Here is a 19,085-nt window from a genome sequence, read left to right as displayed (position 1 = left end):
TGTCAATGATCGGCGATAGGAAAAAGCGGTAACAGAGAGTGTTACACGCTCCCAAGTTATTCCTCGTCACGTCCAAAAATGACCTGATGTTAATTCCGGTCACTAGAGGGTAAGTAGAGAGCGTTCTAATCGAATGAATGCGAAGAGAAGTAGAGTGTTTACCGTTAGATTCCAAAGGTGTAGGGAGAATACCTCTTGCCGCATATCTAATCGCAGGAGATCTACCCTCTCCGAATGAATTATTTTCGGTAATGAGAAGACGGACCAAATCCACCAAACGTCGATCCAGTCCAATTTGCAGCAGTGACTTTTCCGATCACTTCGGGTAGGACGTTATGAAAAACTCCTTCTATATCTTGAAAAGCCAAACCCTTCGAACTAAGATGCAGAGTAGGGTAGTTGCGAACCTAATGCAAATACATAGAGAAATATACACGAATAAAGAAACATTTTAAGCCTGTTGGCAGGGCTGCGCTTACGACAAAAGGAATACGAAAGTGAAATGGCAAAAAAATGCAAAAGAGAATGTACCTAGACTAAATTTAAAATGAAAAACGAAATGAGCGGAGTTAGGAAGTGTTAATCACGAATTCAATTTCCCAAGACAAAATAAACCCATTACACGTTTTTATGTGTAAAAAGCAGAGACTAGGAAAAAATTAAATCGCGCACCACTGCCAATGGATTTTGCCCTCACGCTGCTTTGGGGAGTGTCATTAAGGGCCACGGCACGGCAGCACGCTTTTCCCCACCACAAACACACACACACACATTTCTCCAAAACTTTCAACAACAATCCGCATAGCAAAGCGACAACGCGGCTGTGCGCCCAGACAAATATACGCCCATAAAAGAAATCAATAAATTAAGTTAAAAATATAAAGAATGAAGAACATACGAACTGGAAAGCAAGGGTGCAACGAATTCGCGCTGCGAGCAAAAGAGAGCAAATCAACAGACAGAACCACAGAAACGGTAATAGAATCGGCGGAAGGAAGAGATTTCGACGTTTATTTAGCTGTTGCACAGCGTTTACTGCAGCGGACGCTGCTGCTTTCTGCTGTGTCTGCTCGGACGCTTTGTAAATTGAACCAATTTATGGTTTTACGATGCCGGCAAATTGCAAGTGAAATGCGAATATTTAAGATGTCGCCGCATCACAAAGGATGCACGAAGCAAAAGCGCCGGCAACGTGCTTCATTGATTCAGAGATTCAATTTTAGTCGCTACTTGCTTTGCTTCGTTTTTTTTTTTTTTTTTGGCTGCGTTTAAACACACAAATGCTGAGCAAAATGTAAAATGAAGTATTTGGTAAAGCAGGCAGCAGTGAGCGATATTTACTTTATTAAAAAAAAAAAAAAATAAAAATTTTGAATATCCTTTCTGAACTTTGCTGACCACCACCGGCGCTTATGCTGAATTTAATTTGGAAATGGATATCTGCTATCGACTAAAATTTCTCTTTCATTTTAATCTCTAACGTTGTTTTGTATGAATTGCTCTTGCAATTGCAACATGCAACTAAAATTTATTTTAGCCGAATTTCTGCAAAGCAACAATTGATTCTATGTGATCAGCTGAGCTGCTGCCACCACAGGATGTAGCAAAAAAAAAACATAGTTAATACGCGTACATTAGACCGTACCAGAAAAATGTTTGCCGTACAGCTTCGAATGTAAAGTATATATGTATGTACATATATATGCAAGGCAATTTCGAAACGTTTTTTTGTTGTCGAACGCAGATCCTTTTCATATTTTTGTCGTGGGTAGAAATTTTCTTGTTCCAAAGTATATTGGTTTCCAGAATCTTTTTCCTATTACTTAACCACCAGATCTCAGTTCTTACCTCCTCCTAACGTATCACCCTAAGGTGAGTAAATTAGCAAGGTAATTCTGACAAAGTCCTTCAACTCACCACGGTATTTTAAAAGACAAATGGCTTCCGTAAGATAATTGTCAACTCTGGCTTTCGAAAAACTAATTTAAAAATCTGCTACCGAGGAGGCCTTAGCCGTTGTCCTGGATGTACGGATGGTCTAGGACACCCTGTATGAAAAGGAAAAAATAATTAAAATAAGTTTCTAACAATTAAATTGATTTAAAAAAAAATATGTTTTTAAGACAATAAGTTTAATTAAACAATTTAAAAAACAAATTAAAAAAGGTAAATGTACAAAAGAGGTCAGTATAAAATCAAAATTTGATTTTACGGAAACTAAATTTAAAAAATAAAAAAAAGTAAAAACATAAATCAATTCTTAAATGAAGTTATAAAAATTGATTTATCGTTTTAAAATAATGAAATCTAAAAATTAAAAAAGATTTTATAAGCAAAAAACACTACCGACTTCAATGCTCAAATAAAAAAAAAAAAAAAAAAGTTCAATAAAAAATTTAGCACTATCTTTAATTTCCTTATGATCCAATTATCGAAACTGAACCAAATTATTATGGGACGACCCTTGAGGTACCACCTTTCCGATACAATAATACAATAAGAATAATCGGAAACGCGGTCCAAAGTTATCAGGTAACAAACATAACAATAAATTTCCCACGAATTGTTAATATTGCATCAAAATCACTTTGACTGCTTTTCATTTGACATTAATCAGTTTTGTTTTATTTTTTTTGGCAGTCTACACATATAAAAAAAATAATTGTTTTATTGCCGAATGTTTATACGAAATTACCTCGCAAAAATACTTCAAACTCAGCGGCATACGGTGAACTTTGTTTTGTTTGCTTGTAAGGTGGTACGATCTAACGTACATACACATACATACACGTGTATGTATGTACCTATGTATTTACATATGTACATGCACTTGTTTATGTGTCGCTACATTCTAAATTGATTTCATTATATTATGGCACACTTAATGATGCTCTCATGACCAACTGAGTGCACTCCATTCTTCCACTATGCACCAGTTTGTGTTTGTAGTGCTTTTTGTTGTTGCATTTGTTGATCACATTTGCGTTTTGCACTTTACCGTAATTTATTAGATTGCCAGCGATAAATCTTCGATAAGAAATCTGTTTATAAATTTTAAGGACATTTGCACATGATCTCCATTGTGCTCATTCAATAAAACTCGTACACATGTTTGCTGCATTGCCAGGAAGCAACAAAAAAAAAATAAAAATATGCACAAGTACATCCGAGTATAGATATTTGTGTGTAAGAATGTGCGAATGCACCTGGATTTGCTAAAGTATGTACAATGCATTACAATTCTTAGCATTCCGATTGCGCAAAAGTGTGCTTTTAGGGAGTAAGTAGCGAACTAGATTTGAGCAGAAAAAGAGTACACGCTCGCGAAACTTTTGCTGCAAAACTTGAAGCCAAAAGCGCGAAATGAAAAAAATATTTATGTAAATTGTAAAAGGGGGGGGGGGGGGGGGGGGGGGGAGAAGGAGGCTTCTTTTCAACTGAAAGAATGCTTTCTATCAGAAAATAAGGCAACAAGCCTGGTGAACAGTACCAAAAGTGTCCAAGACGTTGGAACGAAGAGATCAGCCTTAAACAGCCTTCAATCAAAGACCCATACCTACAAATTTTATTTGGCGACATAAAATCATTTAAATGAAAATTTCTAACAGGCGATTTTACAAAAGCAATTTAAGTGAACAATTATTTTAATTTTGTAAGAATATATATTTAGTATACCTGCCCTAAGCATTAAGGTAAGTTATTGTAAACTAGGCATAAGGTGATTTATGTCTATACCATTACTGACAGAGTAATCGGCCTAGCCCTTAAGCCTTGACCGACCAGGACACCATCTTGTAAATAGTTAGCGGAATAAAGAAACATTCGATATTTGATAGCGAGAACGACGGACTTGTTTTAATAAACACTTAGCCTTCTGAATAAATACTTCAATTTTTACAATTTTATATGGAAATTGACAGAAAATGAAAAATCATTTTTCATTTAAATTGCTGGTGAGACCAGCTGTAAAGTAGCAAAGATAGAACTATCAAAATGATTTGCAAAAGTCAGAGGGCCAATTCTGGTTCTATGAAACTGTAAAGCGAAAATGTAAATTTCAGTGTCAGTGAAAATTTAGTTTGTTCATTCTATCATTTCGTTATATCATTTTAAGCGATTCTAGATCATTAAAGGCTTTTCCATTATAATATGGCATGTAATTACTTGGTAAATTATATATACATAAATATATATCATAGCCACAAAAATCTGCGAAAAAGTTTTCACAGTAAAAACGTTTTGTTGACAAATTCATTTATTTCCACTTGAAAACAGCATCGTCATTTTATGTGAAGTGATGAAATTCGTTTTCACAGAACAGGAATTGGCCCCCAGACCTCGAAATATTTTTTTACATGTCATAAATTAATTTGAACTAATAAAGTGTACTAGCAATATAGTAAAAAATAATTACAATAGCAATGGAAAGTTATTGAGCGAATTGCGGGCACAACAAAAAATAAAAATAAAAAATATTAAGAAAACAAGTTCGCGGTAATAGTGCCAACTATCGGGTTGGAAAATAATCAGTCCTTCAAGCTGATACCAACAATACACAACCACAAAACTTAATTGGTTGGGCGATTACGACTAAACTTAAGAACTTTGACTAGGCGAAGATTTACTTTCGGAATGAGTAACAATTTAAAATAATCTGTTGGGCATATACATATACTCTACTTTCTAATACTGGGATTTAGCTCAATATCCTACATTTAAAATAAGCCACTCTTCTAAGCTACTACAATGCAGAAAAAGTAGACCAACACGACAGTCAGCGCCTACTTTTAAATGCACAACAACATTTTAGCTGACTCAGCGCGCTTACATACATATGTTTGAACAAATACGCCATAAATATGCTCAAGTGTTTATAAATGCACATTAAACTAACTGTTTACACATACATATATGTACATGCATCCATACATAGGTATGAGGTAGTATGTACCCTGCAGCGGGGTCGGTTACAATTGTCGCTTTCGTACTACCCTGCAGAAAAAAATTATCAATTGATTAAAAAATAACCTACTTTTAGTTAGCTTTTTTTGAAGGAGTTCGATATGACAAAACTAACTTTAAGTTAGTTGTAAAGTCATGCAAGAGTCGTGCAGAAGTTATCGGGATTTTGTTTTCTTTATTAAAATATCCACACAAAAATTACTTTCAAAAGACTTTTTTTCTGAACTTCGCAGATTTTTTCTCGTATTCAGGACAAATAAAAGGAAGATCCAAAGTTATGTCTGGCGGTGTCGAATATGGGATGTAAACCAATATTAAATGTAATAAAATAAAGTAAATAAATAAATAAATAAATAGATCAAAAAAGTAAAAAAAAGCAAAAAAATATTTTGTTTTTCTTATTGATATTTATGTCCAAAATTAGTTAGCTACAAGTTAGTTGAAATCTAATGCAGAGGAAACCAGTTCTCACTATTTTCCGGCCATCGCCCTTCAAAAGTAGTTAGTTACGGCCAAAGGAAGTAGTTAATAAATTAGTTACCACTAGTTGAATGCTAGTTAGTTAATAGTTAGCTACAAATTAGTCCCATTTCCTGCAGGGTTATTACATTTCATATTTGTTTACATATTCTGCTGTAGGTGTTCCCATATTCGAACCCGTCAGACATAACTTCAAAATGATAATATCAATTTGAAAAAATATTTGCGAAGTGCAGCATATTTAAATAGAAAAGCGTTTAAAGAAAACAATTTCCTTCATTACTCCTGCATTACTTGTCAACTGGTTTCAAGTTAACTTTTTGTAGCTAACTACAAGTTATATATTTTATAGAAATCCCGCAAAAAAACTATCTACAAGTGGGTTATTTTTTATCAGTTGATATTTTTTTCTGCAGGGTAGGTTCATGCACTCACACATAAGCACATTCTTAATTTGTATGCAAGCATTGGCGTGCCGCGTTTACTACTTTATATCCTTTTTATTGCTTCCTGCAACTGTGAATTGGTATTTTCAGTGCATGCATTTGTTAACATATGTACATAAGTGTTGGTGTAGTATGTATATGTGTAGGTTTGCTAACTTAGAGCTTTCATTTGATATAGCATGCTGACGGTATTAACTCACCGACTATTAGAAAAACAACAACAACAGAAAATATTGGCATACCATACTGAATATCTCTAAGGACTGGCAACCGCCTGCAAATTATCAATACTATTATGAGCGGGCGGAGCTCGCTCGCTTACACACAATACACAACAACACACAGCAACACAATCTCACTTTCGCCATACACTTATCGCTGATGGCAAAGCGTTTACAAGTGCCATTCAAGCACAAGCCGGTTAGTGTTGCATTGTGGAGGAGAATTGCAGAGCAGAACAATAAAAGCGTTTGCAAGCATTTGTTCATTTGTCAGCTGATATGTGTGCAGCTACATACATACAAGTGTGCGTATGTGTGCTAGTTGCATGTGTTTGGTTGGCACAATTGTTTCCACTTGTGAGACACTAATAAAATTAATCTCAGAATGTGCATTCAGCTAACGTTTATGTATGGAGTTGCAAATAAATAAATCGACGTACAATAACACAAATATAAGTATGCACATAAGTATATACAGTTACATATGTGTATGTAGTATGTTTGTAGCTTATTTAGGTAACGGGCCACTGGAGTTCAAATTTCCATGCTACATATACATACACTGGTGGCAAAAATAATAGAAACGGCCTATTTTGAGAAATTTTGGCTATATATCTTTGGTTTATATTTTTTCTTTTTAATTTGTAATCTTATAATTTTTTTTATAAAAGTCTAACGCTTCTCAAACTTTGTGCAAAAATTAAAAGAAAAATTAACAAATTATCATAAAAATTTGTATTCTAAATTTTTTGAAAAAAATCAGGTATGCACTTTGATACACTGTACAATCTGGCTAAAGTTTCGTGTTGAGTTTTAGTATTTTTTTTTTTTTGTGTGCTGACACTGCTAGACGTTTTGTTCTCTATACTTTTCTCATAGACCAATTTCATTTTACTGGTTTTGGGTGGACCACCTACTTGCTAAATTTCTACCATATTCCTAAAATTGCTTAAAAAATTTCAAGTTTATTGTATTTTTGTTTATAAAAATAATATTTTTACAGATTTGGAAGATTTTATATGTAACAGTTACTGACCTTCTTAAAACAGAGTTCGTGAGGGGTGAGGAGCCATAAAGCACTCAAAATTTAAAAACACAGGGCGCTAACGTTATTTACATTCTCTTCACCATATACTTTTCACATGTTTGGCCCGCTCATGAATTTGCATGAGGACAACGCGTAAATCGTTCAGTATCAACGTTTTAATTTTACTAATGTCTTTTCGAGAGAATATTTTCGGGAACTAGGCCCATTCTAACTGTCCAAGACAGGTGTGTAATTAAGGGAATATTCCCCCATAATACCAGAGTAATTAATTATATACATAAAAAAAAACATTTTTAGCTGCATTTTAATATGTCACAAAAATAAAAAAATTGAGAACATCAGCATTTTTATAAAATACCGACCAGCGCGACCTCTAAAAAAACTTTTTTTTCAAAATAAAAAAATACGTGTCTCTTTTTTCATCACAAATAACAACATTCTGATGTAGCGTTTATGAATTTCCAAAAAGAGTGTTTTTATGAACCACGCTAATGAGGAGTAACCATAAAAGAGTATTCGTTTTGATGGCATCGCTTTTGTTTTATCGCTCCGAGCCTTTAAGTATTGCGAAGAATATTTATCACTCAATAGGATAGCTGATCCATATGCCAGTCGTACTGAAACCATTTTTTTTTAAAGACCGTGGGCTACAAAAAAGCCAACGATGTTTTCACGTTATCGGCCTGAATTTAGAAGTAAAATTAAGCCAATATTTTTGTTCTTTACCATCGAAACCAGATAAGTTTTCATGCATCCTCACTTACAACTTGTGAACGCCCATTTTTTTCACACCAAGTTAGCTCATTGGTGGTGCACCTGGATCATTTTCGAAATCACTGCTCTATATTAAAGAAATGGCATACCACCGCCAGCTAAAACAATTCTAAAAAATCCGCGGCATTTTGTAGACACTTGGAACTTGCACTATATCTACGGTGACCATAAATATATTTGGAAAATGCAGGACAATTTTTCAAAAAATTTACGTACATATAATTGCGTAGTATAAAAATAACAAAAATATACTACATATACGAGGACTGTATCGTCATTTGAATAGCGCACCCTTTTTTTATTTTCTTCCATACAAAGTATGCTTGACAAACTTTTTACATGGAAGAAAATGCCCAGCACCGTCAACAAAAAAAATTGCCGCCCCTATGTTTGTTTTTTTTTTAATTTTCAAAAAATTTTAAAATCGGATTTAGACGTAGAATATGCTATATTTTTTATAAAAAATTAATGAATATTAAACAAACACAAGGAAAACTGTAACTAATAAATATTAAAAGGGTGCGCTATTCAAATAATGATGAGTTTATATTTCTTAATTATTAATTCAATTTTAAACTTTAAACATAAATCACATTGGCTTCATAGGTATTAATCTTTTTGTAATGAATATATACAAAACTATATTACATATTACTGTACACGAAATAAGAACCTCTGCAAAGCATATTTTTTAATGCAAACTTTGGGTCATTGAACACGAAGAAAATACCCATGGTTTCAAAAAAGTGTTTTCGAGATTTGTTCAAAAAACGAATTTTTAGTACTTTTTTCGGTTAATCGTCAATATCACATGAAACGGCCTACAGCTCGAAAGGTATTGATGGACCCTTTGCAAAAGTATATAATTTGTGCAGATTGTGTTCCGTAACATTTACATTTCCCATCAGATTCTCATTTACCGTAAAAAGAAAATGATTGAAATTTCACTTTTTTCGTTTTTGGTCGCTTGTAACACTAATAATTTTCTATAGGGTAGTTTAAGGAGCTTTTCGGCTAATTTTCATCAAAATCGGCAAATAATAAGGACTGTTAGCCGCTTATGTTGATTGGATAATTTTTAGCATTTTAATTTTGTGTACCAAAAACACGTTTGAAAAGAAAATTGGCTTGGAAAACATTTTTTTTTTTCTTAAGCGATTACCACAAAATTTGTAGAACAGTGTTATTGATATATTTGACGCTGGGCTTCATTTTCTCGTCATCCATTGCCCATAACCGTACAAAATTTAGAATGCATTGACTGGTTGAACCTTCAAAACCAGCCTACCTTTATTTAGTTATCAATTAGTTATCGACGCTACTTTTATTTCGATTAGGAAAAGTTAATTTTAAAATATCGAAGAAAATGCGGGACAAAGGCAGGACACTTGGAAAAAATCAGTACATTTTGGGGTTTATGTAATTGAAAAACTACGCAGGACAGTCCTTTAAATAACAGTACGGTCCTGCAAAAAACAGAACAGATGGTCACCGTAACTATATCCCACTGAACTTGAATGGGCTTACCTACAAAGTTCTAATTAAAAAGTTTGAACTTTTGGCAAATTTTTTTTGAATTTTTTAAATTTTTGTACATAGTTTAAAATGCGCATTTTCATGGAGTTTATCATAAAATAAACTAGCCTTTTTTCAACATTGAATAAAGAAAAAAAGAATACAGCGTTTTTATTATTTCTGACACCAGTGTAGTATTTGCAGACATACATACATATTTAGTTGTTGTTGTTGATGTTTGCAGAATTTGCTTTGAGCAATGTGAAAAACTATAATGGAAAATAAATCCCAAATGCAACTTGCTGGTTGACACTATCGTGGTGTGCAAGTGTGTGTATGGCGTGCACTCCTCTCCTTGGAGTACCTGTGTTAACATGCAATGAAAGAGTGCCTTTTTGCCTTTGCGATTTAGTACGAAATATGTCCTTATCATTGTGAATTGCTACAATGGCAATTGGTCAGGTAACTAAGTATTTTACATTTTACCTAAGTAATTGAATTTTATGTTAGCTTAAATTTTAGGAAAGTCTATTAAACGCTATTAGAAACTTATGAAGCTTTAAATGAGAAGGGACATGTAAAATAATAATGTATATGATTCGGTTTATTTAATATAATGTAGGGCATTTTTTAGGGGGAAAAGAAATTGATACCAAAGTTCAATTTATTAATTTAGTGTTCATCATCATCATACGTCCTGACAGATTAATTAAAAATGTTGTACAATTGCAATTAACGAACAAATGTTGAAGTATTAATTAAAAAATTTTAAAATTTTAAAATTTAAAATTTTTATCCTTTAATATACCAATATATATATATATAATTTAAATTATACTACGATTCTTCAAACTGTATTCAAAATTAAAGATCTTGAAGGCTAATATATAAGCCTACTGCACAGTAGTCCTTTGTACAGTCCTTTGGCGTATTATATATATATAGATATTAGTTAAATGCTTTAGAGTTCTGCCGAGAGTGACAGGGAGTGATACTAAAAAAAAATAAATCGTGATTTTCGCTCATGTAGTTATACTATTCGGATCAGTTTTGGTAAAAATCCTATATCGTATCGTTTTAATAAAAAATTTTAAAAATATTTAATAATTACAAAAACGAAACAAAAGCTTTATTTAACTACACTACTTTTCCGCTATTTGCATTTCATTACATATACGAGCATGTAGTACATATATTAAAATTATAATGTGAGGCAGGTTACAAGTGTGAGAAGAAAAAAATTAAAATTCTTTATAATAAAATATTTTTCATTTTAAATTTCGCGTGAAAATTTGCTTCGCGGTATTTTTGATGAAGCAAATACGAGCAGAGTATGGACAAAAGCAATCGACTCTAAACATATATGTATGTACATACAATCTCGCGTTCATACGTTGGCATGTGTAAGAGTGCGCATTATATGTAAATAGTTGTATTGCTGAACTACACAAAATTTTATATTATTTAAATTGAAAAACTACTCTCAAGTAACAATGGAAAATATTTATGAAAATATGATATCAGCATTGCGTCGAGCCTCATAAAAAGTATTGCCATATCTTTTGAAAAATTTGCCTAGTGAAAGCTGTTGTCGTATCAATATTTAAAAGCAGTGCCAATAATCTTGCCGCAATACGTATCACCAACAATTATTCAGGCATCACGTATTTATTGCATTGCATTGCATTGTTGAATAAATGCTGTGGTGAGACATTAATGAAGTCGCTGAGGATTCAGGATTAAAATTACCTGTTTATTATTATTTTAATAACGTTTTTTCATTCACACAAGTGAGTTATTTATGTGTGAATAATGTACATATGTATATACGTACACATAAATGCACATATATACATACACACACATATGTTTGTAGCCAATCGACCGTTAAACCCATGTGTATGCTTTTTTTGCTCTTATTTATGTGTGTGTGGTGAGTATCACAGTGAACAGCTGTGCTACAGTTTAATCCATCTGATTATTTATTGGCCACAGGCGAGATTGGATTTCTTGCAAGTAATAATCGGATATGGCGTTTAATATATGTATATGTATGTGTGTATATGTATATTTAAAGTTTCATATTAATAAATTTAAATGTTCATAAAACGAAGAAGAGAACTCGCTAGCGATTACTATGATCCCCAGCAGTTTGCCCTTCGCTAATTTAAAAGCCTTCGCATTCCATAGAATTTTACTTCCTACTCGTATACATTTACATATGTACTGTGGCGAAAATATTAATAGGGACCGCATATTTTAGTAAGTGTAGCTATTTTTAATAAAATTTTGCCCATTTTTTGACCTACCTCTCTAAACTGCATGGCTGTCGAGCTGATACCCTTAAAATTATTAAAATTAACGAACGAGAAACAAATTAAATAAAAGCAGTAAATTTAAATAAAATAAGTGTCTAAAAATTAAATTAAAAATAAAATCATTTTTAAACAATAATATCTAAAAACAAAAGGAAAATTAAACAAGAATGGAGAAAATAGTTCAAAAAAGAAATATGTAAGAGAAAGAAAAAATTAAATGTTAGTTAAAAATATATTCTTCTTTACTAAACAATAACATTTAAACATTAAACGAAAATTTAATTGAGAGAGAAAAACTTAAATTAAAAAAAATACATAAACAACTTTCTAAAAATTAAATGAAATTAAAAAGTATATATTTTTCTTTTCAAAACATTAAAGTCTAAAAATTAGAAGAAAACTAAATTAAAAAAGAAAAAAAAATAAATTATAAAAAAGTAAAAAAAAAAAATATGCCCACTGCCCGAGACTCGAACTCCAATATTTCTGATGGCACCCTGTGCTTTGCTCACTCGGCTATTACGACATTGCGACTGTAGTATGTATGTAAGTATATACATATGTACAAGCGCTTTCTCTTAAAATAGTACTTTTCACCATGAGTGATGAATGAAAGAGCTTTTTCTAAGACTTTCGAGACAGAATAACAAAAGTCTTTCGAACTATTTTTCCAGCTGTTTTCATTTGTCTTACGAAAGATTTTTTAGTATCTTAGAGTCAAAACATAGTGGAGTGGCGAGCAAAGCAAAGAGCTAGCATCGAGCAAAGCTTCAATTACAAATGTGTATGTAAGCTTTGCTCTTCACTATGCGCTTTCCCATTGAAACATATGCGTTTGAAATCGACGCTTTGCTCGTTGCTCTTTGCTCTCCGCTCCACTATGTTCTCACCCTTAGCTCGAATTGACCTGTAAAAGTCTCATCTGATCCTTATGGGCTAAGTTGCCTGGAAGATGATAAACTAGATTAACATCAACACTTTCGATTAGGCTGTGCAGCTTTCGTCAGGCAAGGATTTAAATTTTCTGGCACCCATTTTACAACCTATATAGTGAAGCTCTTTGAAATTATTAACCGTTTTATCGTTACTAAAAGGTACCCCCGCCGCCGTATTTGAATAGCGCTGCTATTTAACTGCTAGCAGGCCGTCGGCTTCAATAGGTTTTGTTGTGTTTGAGCCTTGAAATTACCATATCATTATAGTCTAGTAGAGGGTGGCTACGTTCTATGAACTTTACGTTTAAGCTGCACACCAATAAAGTCACGCCCCGGTGCTTCCTTTAAACTTTTAATTAAACTTTAGTCGGGTTTATTAAAAATCATATTTTTCCTGAATTTACATATTTATTAATTGTTTTATTGTTGATCTAAAATTTGATTAGTTAAATGGCTTCATATGCAACAATGTTTAAATAAACGTACACACACTAGTTTAAATTGAACCACCGATTGAACCCGACGCTTGGCTAGACTCTCGGCTGTGGTGTAATATTATTTTATGTAATTGTTTGCAAACGATGCATTGAAATGCATTCAATTAGGGCAAGCATTTTCATGCAAACGCTTATATACATACATACATACATGTGTATTAGGGTGGTCCAAAAATGCGTGTGAAAAAGTAAAGTCGGAATTTCAATGCTCTCACTCCCTAGTATTGTTCTATACCGAAAAAATTATTTTTATTTATTTTGAAGTCAAGAAAAAAATGTTTAATCTTAATTGTCGTTGTATAGAAGAAAAAAAAGAGGCATTTCTCTAAATATTAGACTGCATGCCCGAAAATAACGCTTTAAAAACACAATAAAAGTCGGTAGACAAAAACATAAAAAGCGCTCAAAATTTTCCATGTATTTTATATGGGAATAGAACAAGAATAGAAATGGTATAGGATTATTGAAAATCAATTTTTTTTCGGGCGGAAAACTTTGTTTATCTTCAGGAGACTGCCAATATAATACCCAATTGTTTATTATTATACCATTTCTGGGTCCCCCATTGCGTTTTTTGAGGTTTCTAGGGGTTCTATAAAAATAGTTAATAATAGAATATGGTGAAGACAAAGTTTTCCTATTCTATTCCTATTGAGAGCACACAACTTTCGAATTTAATTTTTTTTTACCACCCCTAATGTACATACATATGTGGATATCCATGTAGGCCTGTACATACATATGTATGTAAATGGTAGTCCGCAAACGCCTGTTGGCACTTAAGCGCGCATTGCTATTGTGTTAACGATTAAAACACCAACGAACTCACATACATACATACATGGATACGTACATTTACATATACACATTTGTATACAAATGAATACATACACAATACTGTCAAAATATTTGCTTTGGTGCTTTGTAAATAAAATTTCTCTGTGTGTATCTGTGTCTGTTGGCACCAATTTGCATTAATTGCATTTTGGTAAACGCCAAATTCCGCGCACAAATGAAATTCGCACCAAAGCCCGCTGCACAGAAGCGCACGCAGTCGCCAGCAAATACAAATGCATTTAGTATAGAATAATTATGAAACGACAAACAAACATACATACATACATACCAGTTATGTCCGCCCGTATTTGAGGGCTTTTGCTATGCGGAATTCTATTCACAATTATGCCTCTAAGGTCTCAAAACTAAATCTCAGCCTTCCTGTGCTATTAATTTCAGGCCAAATTACATTATTGGTACTTGACCGCTGGCAGAAATTTAAAGCTAACAGCTCTAAATGCAGAATAACGAGCATTTGCAAAATTTAAGGATTCCCTATAAAGTTGTTACTTTTTATTGAAGTTTTCTATGCGCTCTCACACAAATGCACAATGCGAATAGTGAAATGTGTATTTTCGATTTTTTCGCCATTTTAAATGCCAAATACACAATGTCCTTCGCCTCCTTCCTTGTCTGCCCTGCAGCGCTGCTCAATCAGCCTTTTTCGTATATTCTTTTCTTTTTGTATGTTTAATCAAGTCCTGTCTCCCTCGACGCTACACAGTAGTTGGCCTGCACTGACAATGCAAATTGTTAACCTTGATCCACTTGAGAGCTTGGCTAGTAAACAATAAAAATTCGAGAAAACAATGGAAAGCACTTCACTTGCATAGCTCTTCCTCTTCGCCCACAACCACGTTTCATTGGTTTTTTTTTTGTTCGTCTCTTCACTCGGAATTAGTTTCTTCAGCGCCTGAAGAACTACATACATATATAAGCAGTTTTTATGTCAGTATATTCAATAGCTATGTATGCATGTATGTGCGATTTTGTCTTTTAACTTAAGTGCATTCTTTTTGGTTTTTATGTTTCATTGGTTTTAGGTTTTTCAGATTTTTGTTTGTTTGGAATTTGTTTGAATTTAGTTTCAGTTTTTATTCCACTGCCTGCTGCGCATAGTTGCCTTGTCAGCCTTGTGTAGCAATTTACATCTGGTTGTATTGTCTTGGCGCACAGGGGATTCACAGTAACAAAACTCGCTGTTAAAACACAAAAAGTTGCAAAAAATGTATGGCACATACAAGTTTTTGATGAAAGAAAAAAATTGTTTATTGTTGTTTATGTATGGTATTTCGATTATGGTGTATAGCGGCTGCACGGTATGGGAAAACTAAGCTAATAATTAAGTTTGACTTGTCCGCAAACTACGCATTATGAAGACAAATCGAAGTACTTATTTTGCTTTTGTAAATTCCAATGTAAGCGTTATGAGTGGAATTGGTTTAAATTGAGAGTGAAATAACTTTGAATAGTAAATATGAAAATATGTCGATATTAAAAGTTTTTAAGAGCAAAACTCCACACCAAGCTTTTCAGGCAATCAGTGTGTTTCAGGCTTGAATTTGAATTGAATTTGAAACAAAAATTTATAAATTTGCACAAAGCTGTAAAAATCACAAAAGCACAAGATGGTAAATATGAGCATCAGTTAGTGAGAATTTCTAGAAATAAAAAGCAGAAGTCTTGCAAAAGTAGATTTGTGTTTAGGTAGGCACATGCATACATTTTTTATGTAAAAACCAAAAACCGAACAGTTATTGTTGAAAAGTGTCATGGAAAAATTCACTATGAAGGAAATATTCTACTACTAATTGATACATATATAGATACTAATCGATTTCTTTTTTCTCCGAGATTCAAATTTGAAAATAAATTTTTATTTGCAATTTTTATGCAAAATTAAAAAAATTTAAATTATTTTTGATTTTTATAAAACAAAAAAAATAACAATTATTTTCGATTTGTATATTATATGTCTCAGATAAGAGTCATTGAAGACTTTTATTTATAAAAGTCATCAATAAAAATCAGTCCATGTAAAAATCAGTCAAATTTTCGTAAAAATGGTATAATACTCTTGAAAATCAATATTTTGCAATCGTAAAACTGAACTTCAAATATTAATATCCAATTGTTTATTTAACCATTTTTTATGATTAAAGATTTTTTATTGGTCCCCCCCCATTGCATTTTCTAGGACCTATAAAATATTGTTACCATGAAAAAATGGTTAAAGGAACAGTTGGATATTATTACTGGGAATCTCCTGAAGATAAGCAAAGTTTTCCGATCGAAAAATATTGATTTGCAAGAATTCTACACTATTTCTATCAAAAGTTGTTTTTTCCCATAAAAAATACATTGAAAACTTTGAGCGCTTTGAGCACTCCCTAAATTTTTTTTATTTCAAAACAAAAATATAGGGGTATATTTTTTGTCAGTATAGAACAATCCTAGGGGGTGGCGGCATGAAAAATGCGACCTTATTTTTTTACATACATTTTCGGACCACTTTAATGTACATACATATACTGGAAGGCAAGTGAGATATAGATATGAATAAAAACTGATGCATAAGTTTTACCAAGTTGGTAAACAAGCAAAGTTATCGAGAAGTAAGAGCAAAGAAAAGTTTATTTTTTCGAACACCTTTATGGTTGGGCAGAAAAACAAAAAAAAAATAACAGTGTGTCAATAAAAAAACAACTATATTGTAGGCTGGTGCATAATAGTATAAAACTATGGCGGCGAAAACTGCAGCGCCACAAGAAAATTTTGCAATCCCTTTTGTGAAAGTACCGTTCGCTCGATTTCAATGAAACATATACCGATTTAAAGGATATAGCATCTGACATATAGACTAAAATGTAAAAACCACTATATCTCTAAAGCCAATAATGCTGGGGAACTGAAACATAGATTCTAAACACCCTACTTACGGTGAAAAATGGCAGGTACTGGGAAAATGGTCGTGGCACTTCCCATACAAAATGAAATTCTCATATCGCTTATCTCTGTAACCGACTATGCTAACGTCCTGAAATTTGACACAGCAACATATGCTGCCAATACCGTACTTACGGCGAAATATGGTAGATTTTGGTAAAGGTGGTACGGCACCGCCCATACAAACTGAAATTCTCATATCGCTTATATTTGGAACCACTTATTATAAGGTATTGGAATTTTATTCACCTACCTTTATACACATATAAAACAGCAAGAATCATTCAATTCCATTTCTCCCAGATTTTAAAATCGCACTGAATGGTTGTTGTTTTGTGCAAAAGTTTTTAGAAGGATCTGTATGTTTGTCTTCCGATATTTGGCGCAGGGATTGAGAGCTTTCCTAAAAAATCATATTTATGGTCAGATTTGTTTCACTTTTAGAACACATATAAGTAACAAAAATTTTGTGTAACTTGGTAGCCCAGTGGTGTGATGAAAATATTTATATTGGGCTCTGCCCAAGTCTTGACAAAAACCCGTGTGAAACCGCCGTTGGAGAACGAAATATTATCTGTTGCTTTAAACCTTCAAGATATTCTGATGAAAAAAAGAAAGAGTTTATGTAGATGTGGGCAATTTAGTTTTCAACCTCCAAAAACTTATTTACCCTCTGAATTGGTATATGTTTGATATATTAGTCAGTGATGAAAATCTCATCTATACATACAAATACATATGCATATTTTTTATAAATGAAAATCGAGGTTCCTCTTTTGGCCTAATTTCAAAAGCTACTGAAGAAACTTGGAAGAGACTTGGTAGAATTAGCATTAATCAATCCGGTATTAATGATCATAATTTGGTATTAAGTATTCCTGTAAAAGCGTTTTAAATTAAGCTGGTGGACTTCAAAATAGTAATTCGTATAAAGGAGGTAGTATTGTTGACAGGTGAAATTCAAAAGTGTATTAAAAAACTGGTGTAAATAAATGTATGCACACATACATTGGTACATTGAATAATACCCTGCAAGAAACAAGTTGTTCCAAATTTTAAGTTATGGATTAAATACATAGTTCGGAAGTAACTCTAACATACCAATCCTTTCGTGCCAGAATAGAGCTGGTCTCAGGTAATGCACCCGTGTTGAAAGTAAAGTTCTGTTTAAGCAGTACTAAAACGCATTTTCTCTATTTGTTGCACTAAACATAGGCCAAAAATCGCTTACTTTGACTCGTGCCGAAACAGTGCAAGGTTGTATAGAGCGGCCAGGACACTGCCTATGACACCGCAATGCCGAATACGCAGGTTGATTGCAAAAAAAAAGATGTTCAGTTCGAAGAAATGCGCATCATCTAATTAAAAGTGGCCAATTTAGTGGCAAATATAGCTAATATCAGCAAAGCAAAAACAGTAGCTGGTTCGAAGAATCTGGGGTACGCTCGAACTACAACCAAACTATTTACTCAAGGCAAAGGGGATATTTTGAACCAGTGGTTTCTTGCAGAGACACAAAACATGAAATTATATTTATGTACACACATACGAACTTGTCTGTATATACAGTGCATGCTTATGTATGTAGATTCAATCATATTTTGTTTCCATTTAGCAGCATATTAATCTCCAGCGGCACATCAGCAGAGGCCCAAAGCTACTAAAATGATAACAGTTTCCGGCGGAAGGGTCAGCAGCTATACTTATACATTTAGCCAAACATATATGTACATACATATGTCTATGAATTTATGAACATATATATACATACATAAATGTATTTACGACAGCCCCAAAGAACGAACGAACAAATAGCCAGCTAAATGATCAGTTAATGAATGAATATGAATAAACAATGGCTTGTCGAGGGCCAATGCCGTTCTTGGTTCTAGATGAAGTGAATGTGAATGTGAAATTTGCACAAATACAAAGGCAAAATGTGCATTAGTTGTATTGTTCATTTGTAAATATGTAAAGCCGCATACGCACACGCACCGTCGGTGGCAAGCAACAAACAGCCCAGGCAGCCTAAATATTTGCAGCAACACCATTAATTTATGTTATTGGGCAGCATTGAGCACTAAATTAATATTTAATTATAATAAC

The sequence above is a fragment of the Rhagoletis pomonella genome, unplaced genomic scaffold, assembly GCF_013731165.1.
Source record: "Rhagoletis pomonella isolate Grant_MI unplaced genomic scaffold, Rhpom_1.0 Rhpom_scaffold_00004, whole genome shotgun sequence".
Classification (NCBI taxonomy): Eukaryota; Metazoa; Arthropoda; class Insecta; order Diptera; family Tephritidae; genus Rhagoletis; species Rhagoletis pomonella.
Note: the sequence above shows the minus strand (reverse complement) of the source record.